Raw genomic sequence first — 20,010 nt, 5'->3', positions numbered from 1 at the left:
ATCCCACCCCAAAGGGGATGTTAGTGGGAAGCACGGATTTTCATGGGGAGGCCCCTGTGTCCTCTGTGGACGAGGAGGGGCCTGGACGGGTGCTCGGGCTCCCTTCTCTGGCCTGTCTGAGGCACATCCTCAGAGAAGAGCCCTCAAAAAGACCAATGAGTTGGGGACTTGGGCAGGCAGGGCGCCCCGTGTTGCATTTTGGAGCTCATGATATTTACAGGGCATCAGTGGAGGTGAATGTGAAAAAAACAAAACAAAACCCAAAACACAGCTGTTACTAATTTAAAATGTGACAGTCCCCTCAGCCCCCCCCCCCCCCGCCCTGGAACCAGAGTACAGAATATTGACTATGTGACATCAGAACAGAAAGATTACCGTTGCATATTAAGTGAAGAGAAAAGTGATGCTCAAATGCTTGATGTAAGAGGGGATAGTCACCACGAAATTAAAGACCAAAAAACGCAGTGGAAAATAATTATTGTCTATACATTATAGGCTTGACATATGGTAAGTTTTCTACTTTTAAAAGCCTCTTGTAATTTCTGGATAAACCATTCAGCTGTCTGGTTCCTGCTACCCTGCCCCCACCCCTGCCAGGCTTCTGTGCTGTCAGAGAAGGTCTTTTCTTGGCTTTTAACCCCTTGTGGGGATTTCCCCAGCCCCGTATATGGATAATTTCTGGGAAGATGAGGACCCCGAAATGATCCCTGGGGTTGGCTGAGCTCCCTTGAATCACATTGGTAGAAATCTCCCGAATCTTGAAATGTTCTCTGGCTCTTTCTCCTCTACCCCCCTCATAAGCTGTGGCATCCTTGAACAGTGGGAATGAGCAAGGAACAGATTGAATGGGGAGGGGGGAGGTGATCATTGACACTGTTTGGAGCTTAATGTCTATAACCTGCCTCAGATGCCCGATGATGGTTAGCTTGACTGTGTCTTTCTCAGGTTCTGGCAGCTGACTGAGTGTCCAGGGCCAGGCAGACAGGAAGGCCTACGCCATGGTCACTTGTGGCGAATCCCCATTCAGAACCACCTAGGATCCTCCCCAGAGCAGAGGACCGGAGAAAGTGGGCTGACTCTGTAGCCGGAAGGACTTAGGGACACTGGAGGAAGCACTTTGTAGAAACAAAGTTTAGCTTCTCGGTCAGAGCTGTCCGAAAGAACTTTCTGCAGCGACGGAAATGTTCTGGATCCGCACTGTGCATTACGGTAGCCACTGGCCGTGCGTGGCTGTTGAACGCTTGAAATGTGACTCGTGTGATGGAGGATTTGAATTCTAAATTTTATTTGAGTTTGGTTAACTTAGGTTTAAATAGCCACACCTGGCTACCAGGTTGAACTGTGCAGTTCTAGATAATGCAGGCTTGAAAGAGGATGGCCTAGAGAAGAGAGGGGAGGCTGGCCAAGGATGCCTCTGTTGGGGGTTGAAGGCTTTGACTCCTTTTGGGATGACTGAGCGCTTGAGAGCAACTTCTTCCAACAGCAGACCCAGAGGTGAGGCTGGCCGGGGTTCCTCCCCGGGGGCCTATTTCTGGAAGGGCATTATGTAATTCTGGTTGTCTGGAGTGCGGTGCCTGGGTTTAGGCCACCACTCTTCCTTCCCCCGGGAAAAATGCACAGTCACATCACTTACAGCAGTAAGGCTGAACTGATCCACCCCCTTCTTTGACAGAAGAGTCCAGGATGGGGAAGGGCTCGGTGGCAGGATTGGCTACAGATGCAGGTCTCTGGATCTCCAGCCCAGAGGCTCTCTCATACACCTGCCACAATTCACTGGGGCCAGTTTTTCTCGATTAAACTCGGGGCATAGGCTTCATTCCCTTCTAAGAGGGGAAGTGGGATTGGGCACTTCCCAGAGGTCTCTAATAGAGTGATCCTATCTCTCTCACTTCAGCCCCTTTCCAATCTCTGGCCTCATTCTGACCTTTGGGGAGCCTTTTTGGGTGATTGCCTATTCCACCTGAAGGTGGCAATGCAATAGGACTTCTGGATTTGAGCCAGGTAATGTGAACTTGGCAGTTTCTTTGGGTTCCCATCCCAAAGCCAAGAAGGAGGTGCCAGAAGGAGGTGCCAAGAATAGACCACAAGGCCCCGAGTGGGAGACCTGTGACAAGTGCCCAGGGGGAGGACCCTGGCTCAGGGAAAGAGTGCGCAAGCACACCCGTGTCTTAGGCCTCGGGGAGGGCATGCCAGCCCCTTGGAGGACTGTTCCAGTGGAGAGGCCCCTGGCAATCAAAGGGAATACTGGCTTCACTTGCAGGGATGGGCTGTTGATTGCGACAAAGTGTCTGCAGACTCTGCAGAGTAGGTGGCCAGGGTCTTCCCCCTGCAATGGGAGGGCTCCCGTGGGTCTCAGTGGGAAGGCGGGTCTTGGCACTCCCAAAGAACTCCCAGGGCTTGGGGTTGTCCCTCTAGACCTCATTGGTCTCCACCCCGTGGGACAGTGAGGGGAGGAGTCAGTTATTCAGCCTCAGGTTTGTAGATCCTATTTCATTCTGCTAGCCGGAGTTGGCTCTTTATGTGCCCTACGAGACAAACTCCAGGGCCTAGCTTAGTCCCTGGTCTCTCAAGAAGCTGGAATAGAAACTCATTGACTACATACTCATCTTCTGTAATGAAGGACTTAGGTAAAAAGAGAGAGGCCTTTGCTAGAAATTTGGGTCTCCCAATCTCTTAATTGGTAGGGGTTGGATGTGGCCTAGGGCTCAGCATTTTCAGTAGGAGTTGCCCTGTTGCCCGAGGAGGCAAATAGAAAAACTAGGAAAAATGTCTCAGGTCACAGAGCTACTGGAGTGGATGCCCCAACATCTGGAAGGGGCCGAGGAGGGGAGCGTCTGCACTGAGTTGATGTTACTGTCTCTGGCAGGGACAGGCTCTATGAGCCCCAGTGGCGCCTTGAACATATTTCTCCCGGTGTGGCCCAAATAAAAAGAGGCGTGAACTGTGGTTAGGCAGGGGCGGGGAAGGAATGCAGAGCTGTCAGGAGGGCAAAATCTTTTTTTTTTTTAACTTTTTAATTTTTTTATTCTTATGTTAATCCCCATACATTACATCATTAGTTTTAGATGTAGTGTTCCATGATTCATTGTTTGTGCATAACACCCAGTGCTCCATGCAGAATGTAGGAGGGCAAAATCTTATTAGACAGTCAGGGGACCTGAGTTCTGGAGCCAGCCCTGCCATCAACTCATGTGAGCTAGGACAAGCCCTGGTCCACCCGGGGCCTCCGTTTCCTCACTGGTAAGATGAGGTATATTGGGCAGGGTTCTGATAGGGTTCCAGCGGGAAACAGGTGGTATGCTCGAGCCGGGTCCCTTGAGGAGAGTTGAAGGAAGGACTGCTTACAAATTGTGGGCAGAACAGGGGGAAGGCACAAGGGAGGTGTAGCCCTGGGCTGAGGGGCAGTGGGCTGTTTCCAGCCCTAGACCCAAAGGGGCAAGGAAGGGCCAGTGGGCAGAGAGAAAGGGTGTGTGTGGGGGGGCAGGCGAGGGTCACCTGACAGGAGCTGGGACCTTTAGAACACAGGCAGCCTGAGGCAGCCCTGCAGGGAAGGGTCAGTCTGATGACTGGCCTGGCCTCATTCTCTTCCCTCCCACCTGCTGCTGGGACTCCCCATTGGCTGGATGCTAGCAGAGGCAGGGGTCAAGGTTGCCCATTGATGCTGTCCATGCAGGTCTGCCCCCTAGGCCACAGAGCAGGCTGGAGAGTGGATGGATGTGTGTGTGTGTTGGGGTGGTGGTTATAGGCTGGGCGACATCCGGCCCATGAGGGACAAGACGGGGTGGCCTTCCAGCCCTGGGACAAACCGAGAGGGAGGCAGGCAGGGCCAGGGGCAGGCATGTGTTGGTTCCGGCTGATGTCCTGGGTCTCCACTCTTCCCTGCCGGCTCAGAGGAAGGTGCAGTCATTCTCCCGCAGAGCAAACTTCCGACTCCAGCCTGGACCGGGAGGAGGCGGAGGGCCATCTCCCTCGCCATGCCGTCCAGCGCCGCCATCCGTCACTCTGCCAGCCGCATGAAGTAATGATTGATTAGTGCACATTAGGCCTCCCATCCTGCAGGCCTACAAGCCGGGGCTTTACCAATCAGGGAGGGGGGAAGCAGCGCGAGGTGAGCGGGGCTCTGCGAGGGGAGCTGGAGGCGCCGGGAATTAATAAGCACTTGGAGATGGCAGGGATATTGAACTCATTCCTTAAATCAATCCTTAACCAAGAAGGATGAGGGAATGAGATTTTGGACAATTAGTGGGTAATGATGACCTTGTGAAAGGAGCTATTGACAAATGGTGTGAAGGTGGGAGTGGGTGGCTGGCGGTGGGGGATTGGAAGAGGAGTCTGCAGGTTGTGACCCTCCTGGAGGAGAGGGTGGGCTAGCGTGGGGGTGCTCTCCGCCCTGGAGGAGGAGGTCTCTGTGTGGCCTTCTTACTGGGTTAGAAAAAGAGACCTGGACAGGGTGGCCCTCCCCTCCTCCCACCACTCCATGCCCTTCTCCAGAGACCCCCACATGCCGAACACTTGGTGGTGCAAGGTTAGGGTCCCTGCTTTCCGGACAGAGCCCAGCCTCATTTCCGGTGAGGGACCCGCAGTCCTCTCCATTCTCAGAATCTCAGGGCGCTTTGTGGCAAGGGGCTTTCTCACCGTCTTCCATCAGCCCTGGTGGTACAGGAGCAGGACCAGGGTCCCAGAGGTGAAGGCCTTGCCCCCCACATTGTGGGGAGCTCAATCCTCTTTCCAAACCTGTCTTTTCTGCTCCTCTCGTCTTTTTGGCCTCCTCTCTGACTGATTGAGTACCTGTGCAGCCTGGCCCGAGATGTCCGGCAGGAACACCGTCTGTACCCCTTCCCAGCTGAGCTTCTGCCATGGTGTCCTCCTCTGCACTGTGGTCACCCAGACTCTAGCAGCAGCCACAGCAGTGCCAGAGACTTTGAAGGAGGAGCACCTTTGCTTCGAAGGAGCCTTCTTCAGTGGCTTCCTCAGAAAGCAGAGCCTGAGACAAGGATTAAGAACATGTGATTTATCCTTGGGAAGGCTCTTCAGAAAGAAACCTGAGAGGGAGGGAGAGAAACAGGGGAGGCGAGGGGAAGGAGCTGAGCAAGGATGTGGCCTCAGGTAAGGCCTAGATGTGGCCTGTCCCACTGGGGAAGGTTCTGGAGTCTGAACCAGAACTCAGAGTCATCCCCTGGTGGGAGTGGGCCAGCCTTTTGTACTGGTCAGTCGTTGACTAAGAGCTATCAGGAAGGGGAATTTAAAGCTCCTGGATAGGGGGCTTAAGTCAGCTGAGGACAGTTCTTGGGGAGTGGGTGGGAGGTAGGCATGGGGAGCGATGGGCCTTCAGCAGCCCACCCCCACAGCACTGGGGTCAAGGGCACCAGAGTGTTCAATGCAAGTGCTTTTCAGAGCCCCTGTGGCCACCCCATCTCATTGTATAAGGGATGATAATAATTCGAATCCCTTACATTTATACAGTATTCATAAGCTACTAGACACTTGCAAAAAATTATCTCATTTTATCCTTACAGCTTAACTCACTTTGCAAGAAAGTTTTGATCTCTACTCTATAGACAGGAAGCCAAATGTATGCCCAGAGATCTAGTAGGTGAGGAAGCTGGGACCCGAACCACCAGGGTCACTGTGTTGATTCAGTTCCGACTGTCTGCCATCAAAGCTTTCCCCATTAGCGGCACTGTTCTCTGAATGGGAGGAAGAAATGACCCTCAATAGAGCATATTATTAGCATCTTGCACACACTTCCCCCACTTACTCACTGTCTTCTTAAGCAGTCTCCTCTGCAAAAGCTGGGAATCAGCGAGCTTTCCTCTCTGGACAAGACCCCTGTCGGTTAAGAGGCATCCAGAAGGAAGTATTGTGCTCTCTGGGTTTCCCTCCACCTGCCCCATCTCTCCCTGTTGCCCACCCCAGTTCTTGACTCAAGCCTTATTACCACTGTTATTATTATTGTGATCCTAGGGGAGAGGCCCCCGCATCTTTGGTGCAGGCTTTTAGATAGAAAGATAACCAAAAGGAGCCACACTTAATTTAAAATGACAAGTTAGGTTTCCTTCTGGATTTTTGGGGGAAGACGGTCTCTAAGGATATTACATCTGACAACCTAAAATAAACTGTGCGGGAGATTTATGCTTTCTGTGGACTTGCAAAGCCTAGCTCTTGAGATGGCAGGGTGAAGGGAGCCTCTAGAAGCCCTGGCTAATTGCAAAAATTAGCTGTGTGTGACTTACCCGCATGGTCTGGATGCTGCCTGTCTGGCTCCCATTCTGCCGGGGGGCATAATGGGGTATGTGGGAAGGTCGGGGACAGCACTGCTAAGGTCTCACCCAATGACCTGGCAGTGGGATGGAGCTATTCTGGTCTGGGATCCCTTCTTTTCAAACGTTAAGCATAAAAAATAAAGTGAAACAAAACAGGGCAGGGAAGCTTTAGATAAGGAACCAAGGACATGGCATCTTTGAAAGTTTTCCCAAAGGAGTTGTTGGTGTTAGCTGAGACCGCCAGAATTTACTTTAGCTATTACTATGGATGCATAATTATGGGCAAGCCAGCAAGTACTGTGGGTTCACAGCAGGTTAATTGGGAATAATGGGTTTCATTCCAAACTGTGAGAAATGATATTTGAGAGAGAGAGAGAGAGGGGGTTGGGGAGGAGAGAGAGAGAGAGAGGCTTTGCTTGCCCTCATTGAATGCCAGGCTGTCCTTTCGTTGCACATTTGGCTCTGCTGGTCCTGGCCAAGCCTCTCGAGTCCAGACATCTGGGCCTGGGTCTTTGTTGGGCAGAAGGTGTGTGGGTAGGGGTGTGGGATGGGGGCTGAAGCCAGCATCGAGATCAGGTGGCTCATTTGCATCGCTTCCCCTTCCTGAAATTGGGATGGGTGACCTGGCATTTGATCCTTCAGCACATGTGCTTTGAGTGCCTGTGATGGCAAGACCTCAAAGGCACTGGGGCCTGGGCATCTCTGGGAGTCTGCACGGAGGGAGTGAGGGAGGCAAGCACTGACGGGCTCACTGCAGTCACATAGATATACAGTGCCAGCCACAAGTGTCAGCTACATATGTAATTTTAAATGTTCCCATAGCCTCATTAAAAAAGGTAAAACGAATGAGTGACATTAATTTTAGTAATATATCTTATTTAACCCAGTATATCCAAAATATTGTCATTTCAACACGGAATCAATATAAAAATTATTAAGGAGGTATTTTGTACTTACAGCACATCTGAATTCATATTAGTCACCTTTCAAGCGCTCAATAGGCCATCTGGCCAGTGGTTACTGTATTGGACGGTGCAGGGTGAGATCATCACTAATCTTGTGCGTGCGTGTATGCACGCACACACACACACACACAGAGTGTAGTGAGTGCTGCCAAGGAGAGGTTTCACACAGTGTCTAGCAGGGAGGCCTCACAGTCGGGCAGGGGCTGGGAGGGTCAGAGATGCAGTCTGGAGGATGGGCAGAAGTTGCCAAGGCCAGGGGGTTGAGGGAAAAGCATTCTAGGCAGAGGGAACTACATGAGCAAAGACCATGGGGCAGGAGTTGAAGGAACCAAGAAGACCATGTAGCCAGAAAGGATGAGCAAGGGGAAGAACAGTGGAGGCGAGGCTGCTGGGGGCAGGCAGGAGAGTGCATGGCCCTGCAGGCAGCCTGGAGATTTGGGTCTTACTAGCAGAAGGGAGCTGGGGAGGAGGCGTAAGCAGGAACAATAGGATCAGGTCTGTTTTCTGAAGCCCGTTGTGGCTGCTGGGAGGAACCTGGCTCAGGAGGAAAGTAGGGGGTCCGTCAGGCAGTGTTGCAGCATGCTACCTGCTGAGGGGGTGCTCTGGAGGACAGGCTGCCTGTTCCAGAGGCCAGGACAGCTGTGGGCTGTTGGAGCTGCTGCCCGCCCCTCTCCCACCCCCGGAAATTAGGCTGAGAGGCACCAATACAGGGGAAACTTACCCATATTTGGAGTAGGTCAGTGCAATTTGCCCTGCCTGAAGTTAGGGCTCTAGAAGGGTATCTCAGTTCCACTTCCTGGCTGTGCAACCTTGGATAGGTCTTTCCCCCTCCAGAGGCTTTCTTCAGCTGTAAAAATGAAGTGAGGGGATGGTATGTGGACGGACTAGGGGTCTAAAACCTCATGACAGTAGGGTAGGCTCCCCTGTGGGTTGTCTTGGGCACCACCTCCTTTGTTCTGGTTGGCCCTGGACTTGGAAGGTTTCTTTCTTTGTTCCGAGGAGTGGGAGGGATGGTCCATCACCCTGGAGCTGTTCGCCCCTGTCAGATGCCCAGCTCCGCTGTGACGCTGGCCACGGAAGCCACGTGGCCATGACAGGCAGGGCTGGGACTGTGAGACAGGGTTTGTGAGGAGAGAGGACGCCTCTTGGACCTCGGCACTGGCTGCAGCCACAGCGCCATGACCAAGTTCATGGTGCCCAGGGGAGGGAGGATGGGATGGCAGGGAACCAGAGAGCCACATGCCGTGTTCTCCACCCTGCAGCTTTAAGAGTCCTCACCTTCTCTGACACATTCCCTCAGCAGATACGTATCCAGGGTTGCTCTGTGCCAGGCAGCTGGAGATGCCGGGGTGCGTGTGGATAGGGTCAGGGAGAGCACCTTGGAGGAGATGATCTGAATGATGAGCAGGTGGCAGATGTGGGGGAAATCTGGGAGAAAGAGCTTTCCAGGCAGAAAGGACTGCGCATGCAGAGCCCCTGAGGTGGGACTGGGTCTGCCTTGCTGGAGGAACAGACAGAAGGTGCATCAGGATGGAGCAAAGAGAACAAGGAGGGGGTGGTGTGAGATGAGCCCGGAGAGGTGAGCAGGAGCCGGACTATGGGGAGCCTCCTAGACCTAGGAAGGGATTTGGATTTTAGTCCGATTGTGAATGGAAGATGCTGGAGGGTTTTAAACAGCAGAACAGGGTGATCTGGTTTATATTTTAAAGCTCTCTCTGGCTGCTGGGTGGGGGAAGCAGGAGGCCAGTGAGGAGCTTCTGCCATATGTATGGTGGTGACCTCCTCAAGGCGGCAAATGAGGGGGCAGGGGAGGGCAAGGGAGAACCATGTTCTGTGCTGTTCGTGGTGAGTTTGAGAAGGCTGTTAGGCAACCAGGGGAAGGTGTCCAGCAGGAGGTTGGTGGCTATGGATCTGGAACGCGGGGGCCCTGCTGATATAAATCTGGGTGTTGTCATTGTCCTGACAGCGTGTAAAGCCTGCGATGGCCTGGATCGCCCAGGGAGTGGATACAGGTAGATGCGGACGGACTTCATGGCATTCTCGTGCTCCGCCAGCCAGGGCCACCGCTCACACCTGAAGTGGTTTCGCCGAGGGCGCTGTCCTGGGTCCCAGCCACGCCTCTCCCCCCGGCCGCAGGAGTCTGTGGCGGCCATTCCTGCGCAGAGCTGAGCCTGGGCCAGGTGTCTCTGGCCTGGCAGGATGTGGAGGGTGCAGGGAGGGAGAGAGAGACCACTCCTTTGGGCTTCTGAGTCCTTCCCTACACTCTGGGATTATTACAGCATCCAGAGGGGACCTGGGAGCTTTTCTTCCTGCCTTTCCCCATAAGTCTCCCTCTGCTCAGCCTGGGAGATAGGGGACCCAGAGAGAGGCAAAAGGAAGGGCGACAGAGAAGCAGAGACTGAGAAGGGCAGGGGGAAGCCCCAGCAGGGCTGCCAAGGGACCAGGGCCTAGGCCCAACTGGAGAGAGCTGCGGAGGCCAGGGGTCATAGGACAGGGAGGGCGAAGGAAGGACAGAAAGAGAGGGTTAAAAAAAAAAAAAAAGTTCCTTTCTCTCTCTGGTGCTGGTGTTGGTGACTCGTTCCCTTTTGCTGCCTGGGAAGTAAACACCATCCCTAATTCCTAAAGTAAAGTGGCCTGAAGATTTTAGACAAGGTCAGTTGCCCTGTGGATACCCACCTCATGCCAGGAACTTGACCTACTCTCTTAACCTCACACTACCTTCAGACCAGAAGATCAGGAGGTTTATAGAATCTGCTCAAGACCCCGGGGATTTTGGGTGGTGGGGGTGGGATTTGGCCAGATAGCTAAGTCAGGCCCCTGAGCAATCCCGCTCCACTTTGTGTTTATTTCCCTCAGCACCTAAGCCCACATGCTTGGAAAATTATGATTTAAAAAAAGATTGTTTCTAAAGCGCTGTGAGGGGAAGGCCCCAGGGGTTACCCTAGTCTGAGAGGATGAGTCCACACACACGCAGAGAAGGTGGCCAGCTCTCCCAAATGTCCCGGCCAGTTGGTACCCGAGTTCAGGAAGGAAAGCAGGAAAGCTTGCTGGGGCTCTGCCGTACCTCCTGCCCCAGCCCCTCTCCCCGGGGGGTGCCAGCTGTTAGCAGCTGCCATTACCTGCCTGGGACCCGCAAACAGATGGCCCTGAGTTCCTGGGACAGTTCCAATTCCAAATGTTCTCTCTGGTTGTCAGACAGATGTACTGCTTTTTAGTTCAGAAATTATGGAGCACCTTATGCATGGCTATAAATCCTGTCCGCTCTTATAGGTTCTGTCCCAGAAAGGTGTGGCCCCTAGAAAGGCAGGATGGTACTTTTTTTTTTTTTTTTTTTGGTGGGAGGGGAGAGGCCGAGGGAGAGAAAGAATCTTAAGCAGAATCCACATCCAGCATGGAGCCCAACTCAGGGCTCGATCTCACAACCCTGAGATCCTGACCTGAGCTGAAATCAAGAGTCAGACGCTTAACTAAGGCACCAGGTGCCCCAGGCAAGATGGTAATTTGTAAAGGCTGGTTGAGAACTGGGATTGGGGTCTGAATGGACTCTGGAAGGGCCAATCTATAGAAGTTACCCTCTGTCCAAAACTGCACAAGGCCTACAGGAGATGTGTCAGACCTGGTGAGAAAGATCCAGTGGGTCAGAAGTTATTGTCCCCATCTTACAAGCGTGGAAAATATGGCTCAGAGAAAAGCTGTACTTGCCCAGGGCCTTTGGCAAGTCTGGGATGAAGCTAGAACTTGAACCCAGCTCCCCTAACTCTTGGTTTAGTGTTCTCGCCACTACCCCATCCTCCCGAAGAAAGACCTTTCACGTAGGTCCAGTAGGACTGCCATATACAGCCACCCAAGCTGTGTACTGCATAATTCCATTCACACAGGCAGTGATATGACAGAGTTGTGCGGTGCAGCAGTTCTGGGTTCAGCTCTGGGTTGGCTCTTCTCTGTCTATTGCACTTCCACCTTCAGTCCTTCCGTCACTACAAGAGAAGACATAAGAAGGGTGTCCATTCAGAAGTAGGTGTGATGGCTCCACCTGGGTATTTCTAGCCTTGTTCAGGCCACCCTGGGCCCCCTACCCATCTAACAGCCCTGCTCCTAGGTATATGGTCCTTTCTCATCTGCTCTTTCAGCACCATTTGCTTAGGGGTGGGACTGGGGGGAGATGGGTTTGGGGACTCTGGTGGGGGATGAGTCCAGGTGAAGGCCATATTTCGGGCTGCTTTCTCTTTACTCTCCCACACCCCCGACATGCATCCCTGGGATTAAAACTGTGGCACGAGCTTTCTTAAATACGACACATCTGTTCCTCCTGTGTGGGGTTGGGTGGGGGGGGGAGAATTTATAGGTGAGAAACCAGCAGACTGATCTTCCCTCTGCTCCAGTGGTCAGGCTGTCGCTGATTGATGCCCCGTGTACCGCACTGCCTGGATGGCTCCTTTTTATGGGCTCCGCCCGCCTTCCCATAACTCAGGAGGGAGGCTGTAAATCCTCAGGGGCGGCTGAGCAATCCTCTATTAGGACAGCCACCTGGAGTTCCTGGCAAGTCCCTCTAGCCAGCAACACATCTCACTGAGCAGAGGGGATGTGCCCAGGACAGGGAGCCAGGAGATCCGGCCAGCTCCGAAGCTCCAGGCTGGCAGGGGCCTGGAAAGGTCACCTGGTGCAAGTGTTCAGCCTATGCATTCCTTCTGCTGATGGGGAACTCAGTGCCTCCCAGCCCATCCATCTTTGGAGAGCCGCTCCATTTCAGTTGATGAGCTTCTCTTCAGCTGGAATCCATCTCCTGAGGGTTTCCAGCTTATTTCTCTTCCTTGGGGCCAAACAGAAGGAATCTGAAGATGGAGTGATGGCTCTGTTTGACTTCTCTGCTGGCTTCAGAACCCAGTTCATTCAATTCTTACTGCAACAACAACAAAAAAATCAATTTTTTATAACATAACATGTTACAGTTGCTTAGAATTAAAGCAGGGTGAAACAAGCCTGGATAGGTGGGCAGAGGGCTCTAGATTTTTCTTTCCCCTGCTCCCTGACACGATGTGACAGTTGCTGCAAAGGTGGATGGCTACAGGCTCTGGCATCCATGCCTCAACGTTCCCTCTGTTCTAGCCTTTGTCCAACCTAGTGTTTTTCCAGCTGTAGAGGGTATAAACATTATGTGCCAGTGGTGAATTTTATACCCCGCTCCACGGGTGCTTTAAGAGATTTGCAAGGGTCATTTTGACTCTATGCAATGTTTCCCTTACATGATGACTTTTGAACTTAACCCCCACCCAAGAAGTGACTCAATCATGTTTCTTTCTTTCTTTTTTTTTTTATTTCCTTTCCTTTAGACATTTTTTTCCCTTTATTTCCTTTCCTACCGAGGTAGAACTTACCAGCAGTGAAGTGTATAAATCTTAAGTGCACAGCTCAATGAACTTTTACAAATGGATACACCTAGGTGGTTCCCACGCTGCTCAAGATAGAGAATACTTTGCTCACCCTGGATGGTTCTGCATGCTCCTTCTTAGTCCATGCCGTCTCCCCTCCCAGAGGTGACGGTCGTCGCTTCTTCTTGACCCTTGTATAAATGGAATCGTGCGGGAGGTGCTCTGTGTCTGCTTCTTGTGCTCTGCAAAACACCGCATTGCCTTGTGGGGCTGTAGTTCTTTGTATGGTGCTGCGTAGTATTCCTGAAGCTACCGCTCAGTATTATTTAAAGACACTGATTATAGGCCATTTCCCCCTTTTTAAAAATATTTGATATATTTGAGAGAAAGAGAGCACGAGCAGGGCGAGGGGCAGAGGGAGAAGCAGGCTCCCCACTGAACAGGAAGCCTGATGCAGGACTCGATCCCAGGACTCCAGGATCATGACTTGAGCCAAAGGCAGATGCTTAACAGACTGAGCCACCCAGGCGCCCCTCATTCTCCCTTTTTTAAGTCTAAATAATTTTTTATTTGTGGTAAACTAGGCATTACATACAATTTACTATTTTCCATTATTAAGTATTCAGTGTTCAGTGGCAGGAAGTACATTGACATTTAACTATCACCCCCGCCAGGCTGTTCTCTTTTTATAAACTGTCTGGTTATCTTCTGGTCCCTCCTCTGGTCTCCAACCTTACTTCTCAGCACGGTCCATTCTAATTCCTGGTCTTTGTTCCCCCAGCACTCTGTTTGTTCCACACTCATCATGATGTGGTTCTGTGTTTTCCACATTGCTGGTAGCCAGCCAGGAGTGGGTCATTGAATCAATTCAGTGGATGCCAACTCACCTGCTAAAAATAGGAAAATAGAGGGGCGCCTGGGTGGCTCAGTCGGTTAAGCATCTGCCTCTGCCTTCGGCTCAGGTCATGATCCTGGGGTCCTGGGATCGAGCCCTGCATCGGGCTCCCTGCTCAGTGGGGAGTCTGCTTCTCCCTCTCCCTCCTGCCCCTCCCCCTGCTTGTGCTCTCTTGCTCATGCTCTCTCTTAAATAAAAAAATAAATAAAATCTTAAAAAAAATAAAAATAGGAAAATAGAAAATATTCGATCACCCCATGCGTAGTAAAGGTAAATAGAGCTGTGTGGAGCCTTTGTTTTACACATATATGCTTATATGTATTTGTGTCCAGTGGTTCATGGTGTCAAGCGGACTGCTTTTTGTGGGTTGTTTTCTGAAGTGTGGAAGCCGCTGGCTTGGTGGGCTGTGAGGCACTGCCGTATTCCACAACCAGCAACAGTGATCGCCCTTGATAGGTGCTCACCAAATGTCTGTAGGAGAAGGGATGCATGTCCATCTGAGCGTCCACTCCTCCAGCTCCCTAGGTCTTTCTGCAGAGAGGGCATCTCAGGGCTCCTGGGCCTGGCTTCACACCCCCGGGCAGATTCCAGTTTGTGTGTCTTTTTGGCTCGGACTCTGGCTTCCAGTGGCGTTTGGTCTGATGCAGGGAGAGAGGGGCTGGCACGCTCATTTAAAACATGTCCATTAAGAAGTACTTGGAGATCATGTTATTAGCTTTTCAAACAAACACATCCTTCTGTTGAATTTCCCACCACGGAACGCTCCTGGGCTTCCTTTGCTCACGTGACTGCCATGGGTTTCCCCATCTAGAGCTGTGCTGTTGATATTTTAGATCAAGAGTGAAGCCCCTTACATTTATCCCTGTTATGTTTCATCTTCTCCCATCCCGTTCATTGCTCCAGCCTGTCAAGAGCTTTTGAGATCCTCATCCCGCTCCGTCAGCTTACATATGACTCAAGGATCTCGTGAGCCTGGACTCTAGGTGGTTGTCCAAGTCATGGAGGAATAAGCTGAAGAGTCTAGCCCTCTGACCTCATGCTGTGAGCCTGCCTTCAGGAGGGAAGTGCTCTCCTGGTCAGCAAGCATTAGACTGCTCTTCCCTCTGCCTAGGACATTCCTCCTCTAACACCTGCATGGCTGGCCCCCTCGCCTCCTCCCAGCCTGTACTCAAATATCACCTGTTCAGTGAGGTCTTCCAGACCACTCTGCTTCAAGTGTAACCTGTCTCCCAGTTCTGACATTCCGTACCCCCTTCCTTGCTTTAGTTTTTGCCATAGTGCTTATCGCCATACAACACGTATATCACTTATTTATTTTCTTCATCCTCTCTGTCTCCCCAGTAGAGTACAGGCACTTCTAGGACAGGAGTGTGTGTGTATGTGTGTATGTGTGTGTGTCCCTTTAGTGTCTGGGCAGTACCTGGTATGTAGTAGGCCCTCAACAAATACTTGTTGAATGAATGAATGAACGAATGGCATCAGTAATTACACCCACCAATTAGAGTATTTTAAATAAATAGAGGTATTTATTTCTCACATAACAAGTTTTCTGGAGGTTCAGTATCTGCTGCTGGCAAAGGGGGTCCACAGGGAGAACTAGGCTTTATCCACTTTGACTACCACTACTCCTTTGCATGTTGGCGTGTAGCCTCATGGCTCCAAAGTGGCTGCTGCACCCTCAGGCATCTTATCCATGTTCCAGTCAGGAAGTTGGGAGAGAGGGAAGGCTTTTCCTCAGGAGGTTTTGTCCTTTTATTTAGAACAGAGAGTTGTCCTAGCTGACTTCTCGATACACTTTATTACCAGAACAGTGACATGTGCCTATTCTTACACCAATCACTAGCCAAGGGGGATGAGATCACCAGTCTTAACTCATCCCTTGGGGTTGGTGCTCCTCCTGAGGTGTAAGGGTCTCCATCTATCATATAAGCCAGTTGGAGTTCGATTAGCAAAGAAGAAAGGGGACAGGGAATGACCATATTGTGAGAGAGATTGAACATCTTTCAGATTTGTTGCGCTGATTTGCCTTTTCCTAATCCAGAAGAATTGCGGTTAGTCTGACCTGCAAAGAGCCGGCGTCAGGCCATGGTGTCCACTGTGTCCTCTCCTAGAGCCTCTCTGGCCTCCCTTGACTAACCCTCTAGAACCCAGCTCAGCTGAGACTCTGGTAATCCTTTCCACCAAAACTCTCCCCATCTTCTCAGAACCTTGCTTCCCCCAAAGGATCCCATAGGGTATGATCACACGAAGACCCATGTCCCAAGGTCTGTCCTTGTGATCTGGTGAGAGTGTCACTGTGTCCCCTATGGCAGCCGGGGCTCAGGCCTGAATCTTCCCCTTCATCCTCCTGTGTACTGTGAAGTCACTGAGGGTCCAGCTGTGTGGGGGATGGTGGCTGGGTGGTTGTGTAGAAGGTGTATCTAGAGTGACCACAGTTCTGGGCCAAGTCAGGGTGCTGAATAACCTGGAAGGATTTCCCCTCCAAACTCCAAGTAATGGGATGCCTGGATGGCTTAGTCGGTTAAGCCTCTGCCTTCGGCTCAGGTCATGATCTCAGGGTCCTGGGATTGATTCCCACATTGGGCTCCCTGCTCAGCAGGATCCTGTGTCTCCTTCTGCCTGCCGCTCCCCCTGCTTGTGCTCTCTCTTTCTCCCTCTCTCTGACAAATAAATAAATAAAATCTTTAAAAACAAAAAAAACCTCCCAAACTCAAGTAATGGATTCAAAGCATTTACATGGGGCCCCAGACCTTAGGACTGGAGATCGGTCATTCATTCCTGGGGGTTCTTGGTCTTTCTCTGGGCTCTGGGGCTCCTGGGCACAGCTCTGGGGGGAGGATGGGAAGAAAAGTATTTCAGGATGGGCATCGTGGATGCTGGCGCAGCCTGGCATCAGCCATCAGGTGGAAGACAGGATCCACTGGGCATTCTGTGAGTCTCTGATTCACCAGCTCCCTGCTGTCCCCTTTACTGCCATTTCAATGCTGATGCTCTCCCAGGCTCCTTGCCATATATATATATGGATATATATATATATATATCCATTCATCTGTCAGTGGACACTTAGGTGTTTCCATGTGTCAGCTATTGTAAATAATGCTGCAATGAACATGGGGTGCAGTTACCTCTTCATGGTAGTGGTTTTATTTTCTTTGGATAAATACCCACAAGTGGAATTGCTAGATCGTATGGTAGTTCTGTTTTTAATTTTTTGAGGAATCTCCATACTGTTTCCCGCACTGGCTGCACCAATTTGCATTCCCACCAGCAGCTCATGAGGGATCCCCCTCTCTCTACATCCTCGCCAGCACCTGTTAGCTCTTGTCTCTTTGATGCTAGCCATTCTGACAGGTGTGAGATGATAGCTCCTTGTGGTTGTGATTTGCATTTCCCTGATGATGAGTGATGGTGAGCAGCTTTTCATGTCTCTGTTGGCCATCTGGATGTCTTCTCTGGAAAAGGGTCCATGCTGGTCCTTTGCCCATTTTATAATTGGATTATTTGTTCTTTTGCTATTGAGTTGTAGGAGTTCCTTATATATTTTGGATATTAACCCCTTATCAAATATATGGTTTGCAGTTTTTTTCTCCCATTCTGATAGGAGAGATGCAATCTAGGCTTGTCTGAAAACGCAGAGTTCAGAAGCCACAGGGTGGAGGACTTAGAAATACTTAAGTTGAACCCGGAGCTGGTTGTCTGGCCCGTTTTAAAATGTGGGTTCATGCCTGAGTGGGGGGCACTATAGAAATGGGCCTCTCCCTGAGAGGGCAGTTTCAGGCACCCAAGGTGAAGGAAATATTTGAGGAGCAGTGACCTTTCGCTGTTCACCTTATCAGAGCTGATGTGGCCCATGCTTCCCAAGCTTGGCTGCTTATTAGGATCCTGGAGAAACTTAAAAACAATCTGGCTTCCTGGGTTGCATCCTTAGAGATTCCCTTCAGTGGGGCCTGGTGGGGGCCCAGGAACCTGTGTCTTCTAGATCTCTTTTCTCCCATGCTACCCCAGGTGATTCTGATGTGCATCCAGTTTTGGGACCCCGACCCAGAGGTGGGGTGCCAACGGCTGTCTGTGCCCCAGGCAAGCAGCTGTTGCTGGGACCTGGCACCTCCAAGTTCTGTTCTCAGCCCAAGAGGCAAGTGGGCGGGCTTTGAGGAAGCTGCTCTGAGGCTGGGTCCTGATGGTTCCATCTGCCCGGTAGGGGGGACTGTGTTTGTGTGAAGCCTGCCTTTGGAGAAGGAAAACTTGGAATGGTTGGCTGCAGTTAAACCAAATTTCCTTAGCTTCCACACGAAGCTTCTGACTATTGATGCTGCGAGGAACACGCATGGGGACCCCCACTCCGGACACGTGGATGTCCCCGATAGTCCTTCTGGTTCGGCGGCCGAAAACGAGGCAGGGCTTAAAAGAGACAATTTCAATATTTAGTCCCTCTTCTGGCCACGTATTTATCAAATATGAATCTTGGGACTCTGCAGCCACATGCATTTCCAGCTCGGCTGCAAGTGGTTCACAGCAGCGAGCGTTTCCAGCGCCTCACCCAGGGAGCAGAACATTTCAGAGAGGCCGCGGCGGGAGGGGCATCTGGGGATTCATTTAAAATAAAATCCTATTCCCATGTTCCCATTACCACCTCGGAGGTTGCCGTGCACATACAACCTCACGCCCCTCTTTTCTTTAAAATAATAGAAAAAAAGCCCCATACTTCGCAGCAAAACTTTAACCCTCCCTTTAGAAATCAGTCCAAAAGGTCAGAGCTATGCTCCTGTACATCATTTCCTGGGCTCAGCTGGGAACTGATTAAAGCAGTCAGTCCCGGCTTGTCAGCTTTGTCAGAGACAACTCTATGAATTCTTTGTTATTCACTTTGCTGTGTATTATAAATATATTTATCTTCCTCTGTCAGGCGTCTGCGGGACAGGTGCTAGGGGGCTGGGAGTCCTGCTTAAGGGCTTCCAACAATGTGTCCTCCCTGAGTGACATTAGTGCAGCTGATGGGGGCAAGGATGAGGAGGTTCCGGACCCAGGGCTGCCGTAGGATGGGGATCTGGCGACGCTGGTGGGGCTAGAGAGAACACCGGGCACAAAGCCTTGTGTGTAGAAGGTCCGCCCCCACCCCATCTCGGGGTTGATTTCCCATGATGCCCCTCTTGTAGCTCTGTGACACACACATGGATGTGAGGTGACGTTCATGGGGACACTTACGCTTCCTCACTCACTTTGACTAATTAAGGCAGAAGTTTTTGTTTGTTTGTTTTTTGTTTTCTCATTCAAGGGTTAATACCATTCTGCCAGAAGTGATCAGGAGAGGGGACAGTGGATAGGGTGGCTCCCTTGAGGAGTGAGGAGGTCGGGTGGCAGCGTTTGGCTGTGGAGATGTCATTATTTCTATAGCGATCCTTCGTCCCTGTAGGATGTGGGAAAGCCATATATGTTCTGATTCAGCGCTATTCGCACGTCTTCCATCCCAGATATTCCCCTCTAAAATCTGTGAGGGAGGTGTTGGCTTCATTTCTACGGATGGGGAGTCGTAAGCATTCAAGAGGTAAAAGGACTTTCCTACAGTCCCGGGATCTGGGAGGACTGGGGGTCTGGCTCAGGGTCTGGGCTTTCCCTGGACGTGTGGCGTGGGAGGAAGGGACAGAGCCTCGAGGTGCAGGAACTCATGCTGGAAGGCTCTCAGGGCCTCGTGGGAAAGGACGGGGCTGGGGCCCAGAGGGGTTTCACACTGGCTCAGTGACCTTGGGCGAGTCATTTCCTCTTGCTGAGCTCTCTTCTCTGGGTGTTCAGGGAATTGGACTGTGATGGGGATGTCCTCTCAGCTTAGATACCACCCATGTCTGGGATGCCCTGATTTTGACAGAGGTGGGCTCAGGCTCAGGCCCTGGAGGCTGTTATGGCCCATGGTGAGTTCCTTGGACCAGGGAAGACTTGAATTTCCTGTTTTATTTAATAGCAAAGGTTAATAAAGGCAGAGGGAATGAGAAGGGGACCGGGATGGGGTGCACAGCTATAGAGGCCCAAAGACTCCCAAACAGAGGAGCTAGCAGGAGCCTTGATGCAGGAATCAGCATCTTCCTCCCCTCGGGGACCAGGCTCTGCCCCGGCCTGACATAGGGAGAGGTGGCAGAGCCCAGGCCACCAACCATGTCTGTCTCTGCAAGGGACCTGGGGCATGGAAGAGGAGGCTCACTGAAGGGGCCAAGAGGAACCAACGATTCACAAACTGCTGCGGAGAGCTTGCTGGCTGCTCTCATTTTGCGATTTGAAGCCCTACACTGAGGCTGTGCTGCTGAGAAAGAGACTGGTGTTTGTCATGAACATTCCATGAAGTACTGTGGAACCAGCCTGTGGGAAGGGGCCGGGAGCTGCCAGAACATTCCACAAAGTACCCTGGAACCAGCATGTGGGAAGGGGCTGGGAGCAGTCAGAACGTTCCATAGAGTACCGTGGAACCAGCGTGTGGGAAGGGGCCAGGAGCTGCCAGAACATTCCACAAAGTCCTGTGGAACCAGCGTGTG

The sequence above is a fragment of the Mirounga leonina genome, unplaced genomic scaffold, assembly GCF_011800145.1.
Source record: "Mirounga leonina isolate KUSES-001 unplaced genomic scaffold, KU_Mleo_1.0 Mir_91, whole genome shotgun sequence".
Lineage (NCBI taxonomy): Eukaryota > Metazoa > Chordata > Mammalia > Carnivora > Phocidae > Mirounga > Mirounga leonina.
The sequence above is the reverse complement of the archived record's forward strand: the minus strand, read 5'-3'. Positions refer to the sequence as shown.